Source organism: Ambystoma mexicanum, chromosome 6p (assembly GCF_040938575.1).
Source record: "Ambystoma mexicanum isolate Mex_15411 chromosome 6p, UKY_AmexF1_1, whole genome shotgun sequence".
Classification (NCBI taxonomy): Eukaryota; Metazoa; Chordata; class Amphibia; order Caudata; family Ambystomatidae; genus Ambystoma; species Ambystoma mexicanum.
This window is the reverse complement of record NC_090935.1, coordinates 1215353330-1215370073: the sequence shown is the minus strand read 5'-3', so window position 1 is coordinate 1215370073 and position 16744 is coordinate 1215353330.

Here is a 16744-nt window from a genome sequence, read left to right as displayed (position 1 = left end):
GTTAGTGCTTGCATTCACATGTTGTGCAGTTAGATTTGTGTTTAGTGTCAAGGGGTTCAGCCTGTGATAAAAACAGGGAAGCACTGTAAATTGAATCCACGTACCACTGTTTGACACTTTGATAAGTGTGGTGCCATGCTGATTAGCCAAGATAGGCTATGAGGGAGCCAGCTTCTGAATTTGTGTGCCCCTTGAGAGAGTCTGGAGTGTATATACCAAAATGACCACAAGAGATCAGGAGCATGTTTGTCCTCAAACCCCCTACCCATCCATAACCTCTACCTTACCCTCTACCCGGTGATCCTACAACCCCCGTACCCATCCAATCCAAGGACCCTAACCCTCTTTCCCCGTGGTGGTTGCGGTGTCCTGTGTGCTTTAAGTCCCAGGTGCCAAAACCACTGAGGAGAGGAAGGAATTCATGCTACTTCTGCGCTGGATCCAGGGACCCTGACACTTGACTTATCGTTTGTGAACACTTCTTTCTTTCTTGTAAATCTTATCCCACACCCTTTTCTATAAATAGTAAAGATTGTCAATAGGTTTTGCTTAGTATAGGCTCTTTTTATTTGACAAGACGCCACTAAGGCTGCCTTATTTTTCATTTGATGGTCGTAGCTTACTCCCACTTTAGATTTAGGTTTAGATTAGATTACATGTTTTTCCACCCTATCTATACAGTTTAATAAACACCCTTGAACTGTGATCACTTGTGTCTGTCTATTATTGATACCATGCCATCCTTACACACGCCTCCTCAAGGTGGATGCCGACTTTCCCAGGAGCTATATGGGGAAAAAAACAAATAATTAGCCAAGCATGTGGGAAAACTGTGATGCTGGAAATGCATCAGAGGGACAAGGCCTCCGTATCCTTATCCTTTACTCCTTTTTATTGTGTGTTCTGTCATGTTTTCCGCAGAGGAGTTCATGTGGGACTCCTGGCGGTGCAGCTCTCTCTTTTGGTTTGGTGAACAGACCCATGGGATCCATGGGTGGGGGGTACAACCCTGTATCCCTAGTGTATGTTTTTGGGCACCTGTGTGTGGCCCACAGAGCAGGGTACGGGCTGGTGGCAGCTCTGTGCTGAAATGACTGGTGTACTGAGCGTCCTCCATTTTGGGATGCCCAGGCCCTGTCATTGGACTCAGTAGATTCCTGATGGAAACAAGATGGCCCCCATGGCCTCTTACCTTCCATCGCCCGTTACCTTGATCTTCTCGAAGTCCCGGGAAGCCCTGCCTCTGTCCCTTCCCCCTGACTGGCTGTTGGGTGGAAGTTCCATATATGGTAGTGTGGGGAAGTGCTGACCAGAATGGCTGGAGTCTTCTTAAAGACCGTATGTTGTGGGTACACCTGTGGGTGGGACTTGGGTGAATGGAGTGTGTGACGAATACGCATTCTATGTTGTGGGTGTCTAGTATCTGGTGTTTGACACAATGACTGAGACAGCCCTGCCCGAAACCGGTATGAATGCAGTGTGGAGTGTTGAATGGCTTGGTACTTGTCCCAATACCCATAACTTGCTGTGAGTGTCTGGAGAGAAGTGAATGGCCTAAATGCATTGTGTGCCTGATTGGCTGCCTGCCTGAATGAATGCCCTTAGTCGTGATTGAATGCTTGAATGTGACCCAGCGGAATGAATGGGAGATCAACAGTATATCTGGGGACCTCTCACTTCTAGGAATCGTGTTCAGAAGCTGAAGTCCGCTACGACGAGTAACTGGAGTAACTGAAGCTTGACCTTGAAGCCCTGCTGGACGAGAAGAATTGCTGTTGCTCTCCTTCACAATCTGAAAGCTGCTGTGCCTCCAAGGACTGACCCAGAGAGGACCTGGTAAGGTGCCCTCTTCCCAAGCTACGAGGGACCATCATGCACCAGCTGATCTTTGCCAAAGCTCCCTGGTAGACAGACCTTCGACAGGCTGCTGACCCGAGACGGGGACTGCTGCAGAACTCCAAGGAGAAGCGCCCGGACTGTTGTCCGCCACCGTCGTCGACCGCCGTCGCCGACTGGAGCCGCCGTGCTCCCGTTTGCCTAAGAACTTTTGAAATCCAGGGACGCTCTCGTCCGCATCGTCGCCGCTGTATCCTGCTGGAGAAGGCCTGACCGTCGACGCGCCGAGGAGCATCTGCCGGTGTGTTTCCTGCCACCGAAAGACCACAGAGACGCCGATGACTCGATGCCCTTGCTGGGCCACATTTCTTCAAACTCTTTGCGGTCCAGAACTAACGACACCGAGGTGCCCCGCACGCCTCTTCCTTGCAGGACGTTTACGCTTCCCCATCAACGAGCACCACTAGGAACAAAGCTGCCACTTCACTGTCGTAGCTCGACCTGTTCTCCGTCGGACGCTCGACGACCTGTGACTCCTGCCTTAAAGGGAGGGCACTCAAGAAGGGTCGTTGATTCCCCTGACGAGGAACGCTACAACGCCAGGTACTTTGGGGTTGCAGAACTATTGGGAAGGCTGTTGAGAACAATATATGGACTGGGCTTGTATCTTTGCTTTACAGGTTGCCCGGGGGGGGGGGGGATCTCCCCACAGAACTGTGTCTAGTGGTATGGGGCCAGTATTCTGCCAATTGTTCAACCATCCGGCTTTCCTTCCTCTCTCTACTGATGGTTTCCTCTTTATTGATCTGTGTGACATTTTGACAGTATAGTTGATGCACTTTAATGAGATCTGATAATTCTTGTGGTACCACTTTAGAACTGTACATATTTAACATTGTTGATTTCTGAGCACAAAGTGAGTTATTGTGATAGTGTACATAACCTTGAATATTAATTATATAAAGACTGTGTTTTAACTAATACAGTGTGTGGACATTCCTTTGTGGGAGGCTTGGGGACTACACTGTACTTAAGAACCAGCCTGCATCACCTCCTGAGAAGCTAGGCCTTGATTGCTCGACCACGATACCAATAATAGAGAATGTTGGCTGGGGTCCTCTGTGCCTCTCCTCTACCATATAAAGAGCAGAAGTACAGACACCCCCCTCCGGCGTCTTTACAAAAACAAGGACAACCCTCCCCTTTCCCACAAAGGTAATAGTTACCTGGGAGGATAGAAAAGTCAGCTGAGAAATGAATGTAAGATTCCTCTGTCTCAGGGGTTATGAGGCATAAGAGGTGAACAAGGACATGAGAGCAAGATTACCCCTGGTTCATAAAACCAGCCCAGATGGACTGTCTATTGATAATGCATGAGGATAGGCCTGAATAACAATTGTGGCATAAAAAAGGCTACTTATCTAGAACTGAAGAAACAGCTCTCCCAGACAAGGTGGTTACAGAACGTAACACTGTTGCGCATACCGATTACTATGCATCTCGTTTCCTCTTATAGGTCCTCCCTGCCTGGATCCGACACTATCTTGCAACATGCTGTGTGTTGCGGTCTGATCAGAGGATAGGGCCTGGCAAGCTGCAGAGCCTCTGGTTGTTGTGTGCCTCTTGCCTGCTTTCCAGATGCTTCTCTGGGACTCTCGCCCATCCTCCAAACTAAGAGGTGTGTGCAGGGCCCTTTTGGTGTACGCGTCACAACATTATCTTGGAACTCTTGGGGAGTATGGTTCATCTCTGGGCCCTCTTAGGTTGAGTGAGCTATTCAAACTCTAGCTTGGACATACCGCAGCCCAGAGCAATCCATGGCCAATGGAATGGTTAGGAAGACAAGTACTAGTTTACCAGAAAGTAATAGTTCTCCATGGTAGGAATAACCCTTCCACTCTTTCTGTAGAAATTGTACAAGGGTTCAGAAACATGGAGACTATTCGTGGATTGGCGACGCACGTACTGGAAGATCGAGATCATGCTGAAGACACGCCTCCTTGCAGAAATTATTGTAGATCTTCATAAAACAGTAGTTTGAACAAAGAAGTGTCACAGGGTCAGTGACCTGACCTTGTCAAATGGTGATGAGAACCCCTCTCAACCTAGAGCAGGAGGCATACCAGGGTACTTGCCAGAGCCAGTCCTGGCCCAGAGGTGGGGTGTAGAAGTTGGGAGGACCCCAGTCTTTATGCCTTCAAGATGTGCCTGGACGAAACAACGAAGTGCCACTTTTACTTGCCCCACTCCTGCCATACAATACACTGGCCAGATTTATTTCTCTTGTCCCGGAGGACCACTGATAGCAGGATTCCTTGCGGCAGGGACCCGATTATGTAGCTCACCAGGGAGAAAGTCAATGGCAAACAGCGCGAAAAGTCACACGGATTAAACCAGTCATCCAGACGATCCATCAAACCCAGATAAGAACTCTAAAATGGACTGTAATTTTTGCAGGCTGCATTGCTGAAAGCCGGTGGACCCACATATAAAAGGGGAGCAGGACTTGAGGCCCATTTTCTGTTCTCTGATGCTTGTAACCCATCTCACTGAGAAAAAGAAGTTCGCAATTGGCCCGAAGACAAGCTGATGCAGAGCGCCAATGGAAAGGGGAAAATAAATGAAGGTACAAATGTCAGAGCAGCGTGGGTGGTTCGGGTGAGATCAAGGGAGGAGAAGACAGATTATGAGACCAGGCGGAGGAAGAACGATTCAGCGGAGTGTGAAGGCGAATTGCAGAAAGAAAGTGGTACTTGGATGTAGGTGTGTGAAAGGTGAGTGAGTGGGACAAGTGAGAGTAGAGGGGTGACTGATTGCCTCAGAAAGGTGACTGGGAGAGTGAAAGGAAGGCGACTATGGGAGAAACTGGTTGAGTGAGGCGGAGAATGTAGTGGGGGTAGAGTGTGTAGTGGGAGGAAGGAGGAATGTAGCGAAGGAGGAGAGTAGCAGAGTGTAGTGGAACATAGTGGGAGTGGAGAGTGGCGCATCAGAGAAAATAAAAGCAGAGGAGTAGAGGAAGAGAAGGAGAGAAGGGTTAAACGTAAGGTAGAGAAACATCAGAATGGGAATGAGTAGAGTAGAAGAAAGGGAAATGAAGACCAGAACATCAGTGCAAGGAGTACAACACACAAGGAAGAGTGGGTGAGATCTGGGTGATTGAAGTATGTGTCATCATTCTTATTGTGGGACCCCAGGTTAGGATGCAACTAGAAGACCACAAATGAAGTAAGATTGATATGGCGATTGCTCTTACGCCCTCACAGTCAGAATAAACAGTAGGGGTTACCAATCTGTAATGACCATCTTGGGATGGCTGGACTATGGAGGGAAACGCCCACGGGAGAAGAGAGCGAAGACGCTCTTAGTAAGCTCGGTCTCAAACATTTTAATTAAAAACCTTGAACCGTCTTTGAGAGTTGGTGTTTTCTTGAGACCATCTGTGACAGGAGACGTTCATTTGCAGAGTCTGCTCATGCAGAAGCCCCCGCAATGGGAATGCAGTGGTTCGGGGAGCCCGGGGCACTGCACAATGCAACAAAGTAACCCAACTCATATCCACAGGATTGCAAGCCTGCGCACAGCAGGCCAGACCACATGCACAGCAAATAGGATACCAAGATAAGGATGGTCTACATGAATGCATGAACCTGTAAGTGATTTCAAACCAGCACTCCAACAAAGTCAATGCCTAGTATGGGATGCCCAATGGAAACGCTTATTTATATATTTTTATGTCAAAAGTTCGTTTAATTCTGGATGATGTACCCTTATATAACGCCCCTCTCTTTGAATTCCCCCGGTCTCACTGAACCAAGAAATAGGTTTGTTTTGCAAATTAAAAGATTTATTTGAAGAATTTAACAATATATAGATTATACTTTTATGAATATGAATAATATCTGAATATCACACTTATAAATATGAACAATGATCAGCAATGGGTAATATTACAATATCGACAATATCTTTAATCAATTAGGAGTAGGGATAGGAAGATTAAAGTAGCAGAGAATACTTTGTATGGTTCAAGAAAATGCAATGATAGGAAGGCATGCAACACAGAAATAAACTTGATATGAATTTAACCAAAGACAATGTAATCACTCTTTCCCCCTGGTACTACTCACTCCCCCCACTATGCAATATGAAGATGGAATGAGTGCACATAGGTATCAGGAATAACAACCAACAATTGAAGTTTCAATCCCAGTTTCAATCCCACTTCCCCTCAGCAAGTTTAGGGAGAACAGGAATGCGTTAAAAACAGGTCAAAATGCTTTTAAATGTGATTTGCAATGAATGGGAAAATGCTAAAAATGATTTTTATTCGCTAAATGAGATTCAGAACTAGTGAGAGTGGCTTGGTATAGGTTCAGGTCAACACTAGCAATGATTATAGAATGATTAGCAGATGGAAAAACGAAATTCAGAAGTTGAAAGCAAGAAATAGCTATTTTTACATGTGGTGAAATTGGGGCAAATTGCAAATTTGCGGTAACTTTTCTGCGTGCGGAAAACGCGATTGCAGAAAAATTAGAATTGGAATGTCGTTTTGGGTTCCTTTGAAAACTCCTGTTCGCTTCAAAATGACATTTAAATTTAGTTTCTAGGACGTATGGTTCAAAAGTTGCAGAGATTTTTGTGAAGGTAGATTTTTCAGAAACCGAGTCAAGATTCAAAATGAAAGATGCGCTTTGAAGATTAGGAACCAAGATGGACTTATACTAAGGAGCTATGAAAGTACAAGATCCCCAACGGGACAACCACCAGAACAGGGCGCCTTCCGCTCTGATTGCAGTGCGCCAGGACACGACTTTCTTCAGAAAATATCAGCGTACAGATGATTATCACTACAATTATCACAGACTAAATAATGAGAAGAATTCAGGATGGACACAAGATTCTATAATGCAGTTCTGGATAGGTTGAAATGGATTGAATAGGATTACTTTAAACTAAGAGAGGACTATGGACAGTTCTATACTAAATACTCACTCCTATGGCTTTGGAAAGGAATGGGCCCGTCAAAGATCTGGTCAAAGGTTTGGACTTCACTTGCCACCGGACAGGATCAGGGCACCCGGACTCTGCTCTCAGCAAGGCACTCTGGTCTGTGCGGCCTCTTGGACTGGATCTGACGGGTTGGTTCTGGGTACAGCTCTGCTCTATGGGTCTCGATCTTGGTTCTAGCACAAGGTTCTTAGCTAGAACAGCAAAACAGCTCAGTCAGTCTGTTGGATTTTGTGGTGCCCCATGGGAGTTTAGGGGTTGAATCAGGTCTGCAAGGGTTTTAAAGGCCTGCTGAAAAGGCTTCAGCTTTTTGGATTAAGCCTCTGTTTCAGGGTTCTAGAGTCTGGATCTGGAGTTTTCCTGCAGGGTGCTTCGCCAGGGGATCAGTTGATGAGTGAGAAAGTGTGCGTCTGTGGGTCCTCAACAGTCCCTACTTATCAATTTTCCACAGTGGGTGGAGAGGCTGATTGTCTATGACCAACCCTCTAAGGATCTGATAGGTCAGAGAATTCCCTGTCCCCCGATTTGAGAAGGGAACAGTGTGTCATCATGTGTCATAGTGATGCTGCCATTTACACTCTAGGGAAGAACCTCCCCTTTTGCTTTTACTTAGAAAATCTATTTTTCCCAAAAACACATTTCCCATATGCACAACTTGTTCATAAGACATATTTACATGATAGATTAATTAAGGCACGTCTCTGTTCAAGTCCCATGTTCCTACGAGTTTCTGTTCACAAATGACAGTTTTTTCGTGCTTTTGGTTGGTTACACATTTTCGGATCTGTACAATTTTTTTACATATACATGCACATACCATCTGGTCATACTTCTGTAATTTTTCATGTTCCTAGCACAACCGCACTAGCTACAATATTAAAAACGTTTGTGGTTCAGTCTCAGAACATCGCACAGATTCCAGATTAGTTTTAAAATGTGAGCAAATTTTTCCTTTTAATAATCTCCAAGTTTCATATTTTTGTCAGTACCGTACAATTTTTTAGAAGTATTTTCCTTAAACATATATTTAATCCAATTTCAAATCCACATTTTCAGTCTGGCCCGCCTCCAAGGTCTTGGCTGAGTCAGAGAGTCACATGGCCTCCTTCCTGCCAATGCAGTTTCTATTGACGCCCCAAATTAGCATCTCCATTCAGCTCAAGGGAGACCCTTGTCTGCACTCAGAGCAACAGGCCAGGGTGCCCCTCCCAGTTACTTTTCACACCAGCTTGTCAGTTTCTTAGCAGAGTACAGGAGAACAGGTTCCTTTGTTTAGGGAGGAGGGGTGGAATGTGTTTGAAGCCCAGTGTGGGAAACCTTAACTTTTAAACCAATGTCTGAAATTGACTTGTCTTAAAATATAACTTACATTTTTAACTAATACATTAACCAATTTCTTACTTCAAGCCTTTTTAGAATATAGTTTTGAAATGTATCCACCTCTTAGGCTTCTGATAGCAAGTCTTTCCTTAGCATAGTTTGAGTCCAATATACAACTTTACACCGGACAGGTTTTAAATCGCCGGCTTCTGACAGAGGTGAGTAACGGTACTACACCCATTTTTGACATATTTCTTCCAGCTCAACCACCCTCAAAAGTGGACTTTGTTCAGATAATACATACTTCTGTGGACATTGTTTTTATGCAGATTCTCGAAGTAGAATGATGTTCACCCCCCAAGAAGGAGGTTGGATCTTTTTGTGTGGTTTGTGAGCCATGATTTTTGCAATTTTGACAGCCAGGGAAAAAACGGATTTTTAAAACAGCTCTGTGTTTCTTTTGCAATGATTTTGCTCTGTGGGCAGCCAAATGATGGGTTTTGGCAGTGGTCTCCTGTGTTCCCACTGACATAGGCAAAAGTGGATGGCGGCCTATTTTTTTTAGATTTTTACTGCGCACTTTCTGGTGATTTTTAGCGAGCAGTATGCTTTCCGGCACCCATTCTGATATTTCGGCTGCAAGCAATGCACAGTAATGTTGCAGGGCTTGGACTAGTGGGTTAAAACATCCCACAAACCGCCGATCCACTCGCTTGCATAGAAAACAACTAAGAACAGCTGTTGAGTGTGAAGTTGGGTCCCAAGCCTGATAGGCCTAGATACCCAAGCTACTCCTCACTGATGATGCCCAACAAGGCTGAAACATGTCTGAGGAAGCTTGTCTCATGCTGAAGGGATTTGACTTAGCAGTTCGTGCTGGACTGCCCCCTTTTGGGGTGGGACCAAGCCTGATTTGTATATGGTCTTTCCCCGTCTGTAATGGCTTGGCAGGCTGAAAAACAATGGTCTGGAGGGTTGCTCAGAGCTCTGCCCGTGGTTATGATTTATTCAAAACCTTCCAGCCATCAACCTTTGGTTTTGGTGTTGCCCAGAGTGCTTGCTCCCAACCAGCTGATGCCAATCTTGCAAGTAGAGAACCTACTGAAATATAAAATGAGACAAGAAGTAGTTTGGTAATTGGTAATGTGTGGTGAGAGAACATAGTGATAAAAAAACGGAGGAGAGATGATAAAGGGAATATCAGAGAGGAAAAGGTAAAAGGAAGAACAATGAGGAGGAAGCACGGGGTGTGGCTTGGACGCCATGTGAAAGGACGTGCCTGAACGGGAGCTCCCGCTGATCCGAACATTATCCGGCTGAATCCGCGCAACGGCCGCTACGATGTGGCATAGACGGTGATGACTGTAAATGTGAAGCTCGGCTGCACATGTGGATGCATTCTCATACGGGATTGTGCAGCGCTTGTGTACTCAGGAGCCGCGTGAAGTTTTTGGGCCGGAGCTTCGCTGGCAGACAAAATGGCTGCCGTCGCTTGATGTTGGGACAAAGGATCGGGGACCGGATCCTGGAGGCGATTCCCTCAGTTCACGTTCAGCGCGATCCAGCGAAAGCAAGCTTGACTGGAGGTAGCCAAAACTGTGTGGCGACGGGGGGACATAGTGCCCCCAGGCCTGGGGCCTAAGCGAGATCGAAGGGACGCTCCTGATCGAAGATATGACGAGCAAGCTCCTGAGGGCGAAGAATAAACAGCCCACGCTCGACGAATTTGCCAAGACATCGCCTGGCACCGAGGGGACCAGGAGCAAAGAGAAGGCCCAGCCCAAGGAGATGGCCGCAGGAGGAACGAATCAGGAGGTCCTGGCAGCGATCGCAGATCTGAAGGCGACATGGGAGACCAAACTCCAACTTGCGGTGGCCGAACTGAAAACTGCGATGGAACTTCAGGTCGGGGCGGTACAGGAGGACGTGAACCTCCTGAGGCAAGATGTGCGAACCCTGGCCGAGCGCACAGAGACCCTGGAGAAGGAGATGGGCCCGACTGTGGCGGAATGCACCGCGCACAAACGAGAGATCCATGCCCTGGTGCAGAGGGTAGGCAACCTGGAAAGCAGGGCTGAAGAGGCAGAAGGTCGGGCCCGCAGAAACAACATCCGGATTGTGGGCCTACCGGAGGGAGCTGAGGGCCAGAATCCCACAGATTCTATTGAGACTTTGCTGCTGCAGGAGATCACCGGAGGTGCCCTAACGCAGGGATTTGCAGTGGAGAGGGCACATAGGGCCCTGATCAGAAGGCCACCGCCGGGTAATCCGCCCAGGCCCGTGATCGCCAAGATCCTCAACTACAAAGACCGGGAGAAGATTCTGGAACATTTTCGTAAAGGGGGCACCATACGGCGAGGGGAGGCAACCATCACTGCTTACCCCGACTACACTCTACAAGTGCAGCGCAGTCGGATGAACTTTGGGGCGGTCAAAAGGCGCCTGCGGACGGCCGGTTTCAAGTATATGTTACTCTACCCAGCCAAACTTAAGGTCTTCTTCAAGGCTAAGACGCTGTTTTTCGACACCCCTGAGGAGGCCATGGAATGGCTCGATGCACAGAACTGCCCTCAGGAGCCGGATGAGCAGATGGCGGACGGAGCAGGGAGAGTTAAGTGAAACAGTGGGCCCGGCGGACTTTGAACATTTGGACTGGAATATAGTCTTTGCCACTTTGTGATGGGGATGTACTTTTTAACTGTTTCGAACATGGTCCGCGAGCGCGGATATAAATGTGTAGGGGGCATCCGAGGGCCGTTTTATTCGTACCCCAGTGTGTGGTTAGGTTAGTCACTGTGTGGGGTGTGACACCCTGTCGGGTTCTCTACGGGGGCTTCCGTAGAGAACCGAACACGGGGATGCCTGAGATCCAGGGATGGAGCTGGGCAGTTGGTTGGGTTAGGGGGGTGGGGGGTGTTAGTTGTTATGTGAGCCTGGGGAAGAAACTGAGAAGGGATGTAGTCGGGTCTGGGGGGAGGCGATCAGACCAGAGGGGGAAGTGGGAGCTACGGATAAATCATGGGAGACCTTAAGGTATTGACATGGAATGTTAGAGGGTTGAATAGCTACCTGAAGCGTAATAAGGTCATGTTGTATTTGAAGAGGCAGAGGATAGACGTGGCCTTGTTACAGGAGATGCATTTGACACGGGATAAACTTGAAATGGTGCGGAGAAAATGGAGGGGGACAGTGGTTGGATCCACATTCTCTGCGTATGCCAGGGGTGTGCTGGTTTGGGTTGCACCACATGTCCCGTTCAAGCTCTTGGGGGAGGTTGTGGAGTCGGACGGGCGGCTGGCCATGGTTCGGGGGATTGTGGAAGGTAGAGTTGTCTGTATCATAAACACTTATGCGCCCAACCAGGACACAGCGACTTACTTCAAGACACTGTGCGCGAGACTCGGTGAAGGGATGGGGAGCACAGTAATCTGGGGTGGAGACTTTAATTGTGTGCTTAACCCCAGAGAGGACAGGTCGGATGACAAAATGGTTAGGCCCAGCCCAGCGGCCAAGGTGTTGCAGTCGCTGCTAGCGGATCTAGGCCTGGTAGACGTGTGGAGAGCGAGACACCCGGGTGGGAGGCAGTATTCGCACTATTCGGCTCCGCACCAACTGCACACGAGGCTCGACTACTTTTTTGCCACTCCAGACATTCTTACGGAGTGTGAACAGATTGACTATAGGGCGAGGGTCCTCTCGGACCACTCGCCCCTAATCATGCATTGGCGGCTGCGCCCCCCACGTGCACGGATTCCAACATGGCGCCTTCGGGCGGAAGCGCTACGGGATCCGGTATTCAAGGAGGACATGAGGGAGGAGATAGTCGCGTATTTTGAGTCGAACACAGGGAGTGTCAAATCGGCTGGTACTTTGTGGGAGGCTTTTAAGGTGGTGATGAGGGGAGTTGCTATCGCGAAGTCCAAGGGATTAATGGGCGGAATCCTGACCGACCTGCGAGAGGCCGAGATCGAGCTGGAAAAAGAATTGGAGAAGGGTGGGACCGATATGGAAGTAGTTACTGAGCTGCAGCAGCGGTGCTCTGGGCATTGGGACAGACTTTGTAACCTGAATTATACGAAGTACATTGAGAGGTTGCATGCGGGTGGGGACAAGACAGGCAGGCTCCTCGCTTGGCTATATAAGAGCGAAACCCCTAGGGCTCCGATCCGATCGGTCATCACCGAAGGGGGTGCGGAGATCGATACGCAAGAAGGGGTAAATGGGGCATTCGCAGAATACTACCAAACATTGTATGAAGATCGGGAAGGGGGGAGCCGAGAGGAGATAGATGAAGTACTCGGGGATATAGGCCTGCCCAGAATCAGCGATGAAGAGCGAGAGGAGATGGATGCTCCGATCACTCTGGAAGAGCTCAGAGAAATAGTGCGACAGCTGCCCACTTGCAAGGCCCCGGGGGCGGACGGGTTCCCCAGCGAGTTTTATAAGGCGTATGGGGAGGAGGTACTCCCACCCATGCTGGACATGTTTAATGAGGCGTTTGAGCTGGGACAGCTACCAGAATCACTCAGGGAAGCGGTCATAGTGCCACTCCCCAAGCACAATACACCGGGACACGGTTGCGGCTCCTATCGACCCTTGTCAATGCTGAACCAGGACAGCAAGATCCTAACAGCTGTCTTGGCGGCTAGAATGAGGAGAGTGATAGGCAAGCTGATTCACCCTGACCAGACGGGCTATGTCCCGGACAGGAACATTACCCACAACCATAGACGCCTACACAGAGTGGTCGAATGGGGATGTAGCAAAGACGGCGAAATGGCGATAGTGGCGCTGGATGCGGTCAAGGCGTTCGACTCTGTTCGTTGGCCGTGGCTGTTGGCGGCACTGGATCACTTCGGAATGGGGCCAGGGTACAGGAGGTGGGCCGAATTATTATATAGCGCGCCTCTAGCCAGAGTTCGTACGGGGGCAGTAGTGTCGGATAGGTGGCAGTTAGGTAGAGGCACCAGGCAGGGATGTCCTTGGTCCCCAATGTTGTACATCCTGGCCCTTGAGCCCTTGGCAATTTACCTCCGGCAACAGTATGACCCGGTGGGCATAGAGGTGGGGGGGGAGAGCCATCTGATATCCCTGTATGCCGACGATATGCTGTTGTACCTCCAATACCCTGAAGAGAACTTGCAATATGTCTTGGAGGTGATGGAGAGGTTTGCTTGGCTCTCTGGTATAGCGGTCAACCCTCGGAAATCCACCCTGTTCCCGCTGGGCGGCTATGTGGGGATACCGGCTGAGAGGTTGCCAGTATTGCGAATCCCATGGGCGACAAGCACCTTTCGGTACCTTGGCATAGACGTATATCACACGACCGGGGAGGAACACAGGCACAATACTGAATTGGCAGTGGGGAGGATCGAGAAGTGCATGAGGTTTTGGGAGAAACTACCCTTAGCGATGATGGGCCGGGGTGCTATGCTTAAGATGGTCGTGCTACCTAGGCTGCTGCATTATTTCAATAACATTCCATACATGATACCCAAGGGGTTTTTTGCTAGACTACATAGGGTATGTAGAGATTTCTTATGGCAGGGCACGCGTAACAGGGTCGCATTGTGGAAATTGCAGAAGGCTTATGAGAAAGGCGGCGTGAGGCTGCCGAACTTTGAGGCCTACTACGTGGCAGCGCAGCTGCAGTACGTGGCCAAGTGGCTTTCGGACGACGAAACCCCGGAACATAGACTGTTGGGAAAGGACTGCTCCCCCTTCTACCTGCGAGAGATTATTTGGGTATCCAGCACATGGATGAGGGGGCGTCCTAAGATGCTAGCGTTGGGCAGGAACATGTGGCGAAGAGCCTGCCGGATGATGGGGGATCCCCTGCCGTGCATGCCGCAGCTGCCGCTAGTGGCCTTGGCAGGGGAAGACGGACAGCTTAGGGCCATCCTGCGAACATACTGGGAGTCAGTGGGGCTGGTCACTTTGGGGGACATTTGGCAGGATGGGGCCTTGGCGGAGTTCGCAGATCTAGAGGCGGGGGCGGGGCTGCATGCGGGGCAATACATGACGTTCCACAGAGTGGTCAGGGAGGTCCGGAGCACTTGGCCCGAGACCGTATTGGCTGACGAGCCGGATGCGACGCTGGAGATTATGTATGACGCATCCGAGGGCGGGCATGAGGTCTCCAGGCTGTACGAGATGCTGATGGCAAAGGTTGGGAAGGATTTGGGGTACCTGAGGTTGGAATGGGAAACAGAGATGGGGGCCCCGATGGCGGATGGGCAGTGGGAGCGCGCCCTGGGGTACCACAAAAAAGTATCGAGGAATGCCAGGTTTAAACAGATACAACTATATATCACGCATAGGGCATACATGACCCCCCTGAGAATTTCCAGATTTCGAGACGCTGGGCGCCAGGCGTGTCCCAAGTGTAACACAGAGAACGCTGATATGATTCACATGTTCTGGGCCTGCCCTGTGATTGCAACCTACTGGAGTGAAGTGGCGCAGAAGCTGGCAGGGAGGGGCATTGTACTTAAGATAGATTCGGCCTGGGCCTGTTTGCTTGGAGGGTACCCCAGGGCGCGCAAGCTTCGGCACGTGGAGAAGCTTAAAGATTTGGCTTATACACTTGCCAAACGCAGAATAGCCATGGGATGGAAGAATTGTCAGAGGCCACGGGTGGAGGTATGGTGGCGTGACCTCCAGAAATGGGCTGCCGCCGAGACGACAGCATGGTGGGAGGCCAGCAGGGCGGGAGGGGAGGAAGAGGTGAGCTCCCTCACGGCATGGAAGGTGCTATTGGCTGAACTGTTTAGTACGGGGTCGACCTCGGCTGGATCTGAGAGCGACGGAACCCCACCACACGGAACGGACAATGATGGTAGACACCCTGCAGGCTCATAGGGGGGAGGGAAGGGGATTGTTAAGTTAATTCTGTTCTGTTTTTTCTTTCTTTTCTTTTTCATATCTGTTGTTTGGCCTTTGTTGTGGCTTGATGTGTTCTATTTATGTTCTGTTGCACTGTGTGGTCGTTATAAAATAAAATACATTTTAAAAAAAAAAAAAATGAGGAGGAAGCACAGAGAAGTATAGAGGAAGAGGGGAAACAAAGTAGAAGAGGCAAGGACCAGGATGGAGCATGGTGAACCACGAGAAACAAAGATTGATAGATAGGAGAGAGATAACCAAAGGGGAAAATGAAAGCCGGCGTGAGGACGATAGCAAGAGGGGAGATCATGGCCCTGAAGCCTTCTAATCAGCGTAGTTTCAGGCTTGGTGGATAAATAAAAGCCAGATCTGTCTCTGCTAGCCCTACACTGGGTTAAGCATAACTCTAGGTCCAGTGCGATTCTGAACAGGATCTTAAAGAGCCAAGAGGGCAGCTCCTAAGGAAGAGCGCATGAGTGAGGAGAAAGATCCTCTGTACAGCTCCATAAAATGTTGATAACTATTACCTTAACCTCCATGGAATCCTGTTTGAGGGATTGCATACTGCCAATATCCAGGTCTCGGTAGCAACCAGTTTCCCTCCTTCCCCATTATTATTCAAAGGTTCTTGAGTGTGAGGTCCTCAACTGGGATAATGGCCTTGGAAATCCACTTTAATCGGGCTTTGAAGTAACACTCCACCCAGGACTGTACTCGTGCATGTCCAACTTTATTTCTGATGTTGACCACTCCAAACTCTTCTATACGCATGATTTTGGACCTCTCTGCAGCTTCCGCCACAGTTGAGCACTCCTCTCTCCTTCAAACTCTCCAGGACCATCTGTATTGCATCCTACCTGGAAGGTAGAACCATCCTTTAAAAGAGTGTTGTCCAACTCCAGGTCTGGAGGACCGGACCCATGCTGGGTTTTCAGGATACCCCTCATTAATATTCATGGGATAAATTTGCATACAATGATTCTAAATATATGCACATGTTCCCTCATGAATATTAATGAAAGATATCCTGAATAACCTGTCAGGATTCCACCCCTCGAAGCCCACAGTTGTACAACCCTTCTTTAAAACCTCCTGGAACTTGCAAACCTCTGCACTTTCCCTGTCAGCGTCCCCGCAGGATCAGTCAATAGACCTCTGACTTATAAAAACATATCTCAAACTTTGGCTTTAGCATTCACCTCTCTCCTGGTCAGACTCTGTAGGATTGACAGACTGACACCATTCAATGGTTTGTGTTTAAGTACATTATTTATTGATGATTACCACAGAGGAAAGGTCCAAATATCACCCTCCTATCATTCTCCAGGCCCCTGTAATGCCTGGGCGAATAGAGGGTTCTTCCTTCCCTCTCCTACTCTGCATAGGCCCAACACTGCTCTCTCGTTCTGCAGTCCATCCTTAGGTTACAAGGCAAACAGTGCAACAATGTTTGGTGAGAGGATAGCTCAGGGGCAACACGTTTGTCTTGGAAGCAAGACAACGCAACGCAATACAGGTTCAAAACCTGATCCCTCAATTGGAAACTAATCTCTGGTATTAAGTGCATTATAAAAGAATTATAATTATAATGTATCATAGAAACGTCCAATAAGACTGAATAAAAAAGCCTGAATGGGAGATTTGGACGAATGTCGGCCGTTTGAAAATTCTGAACGGCTGAAAAGTTTCACCA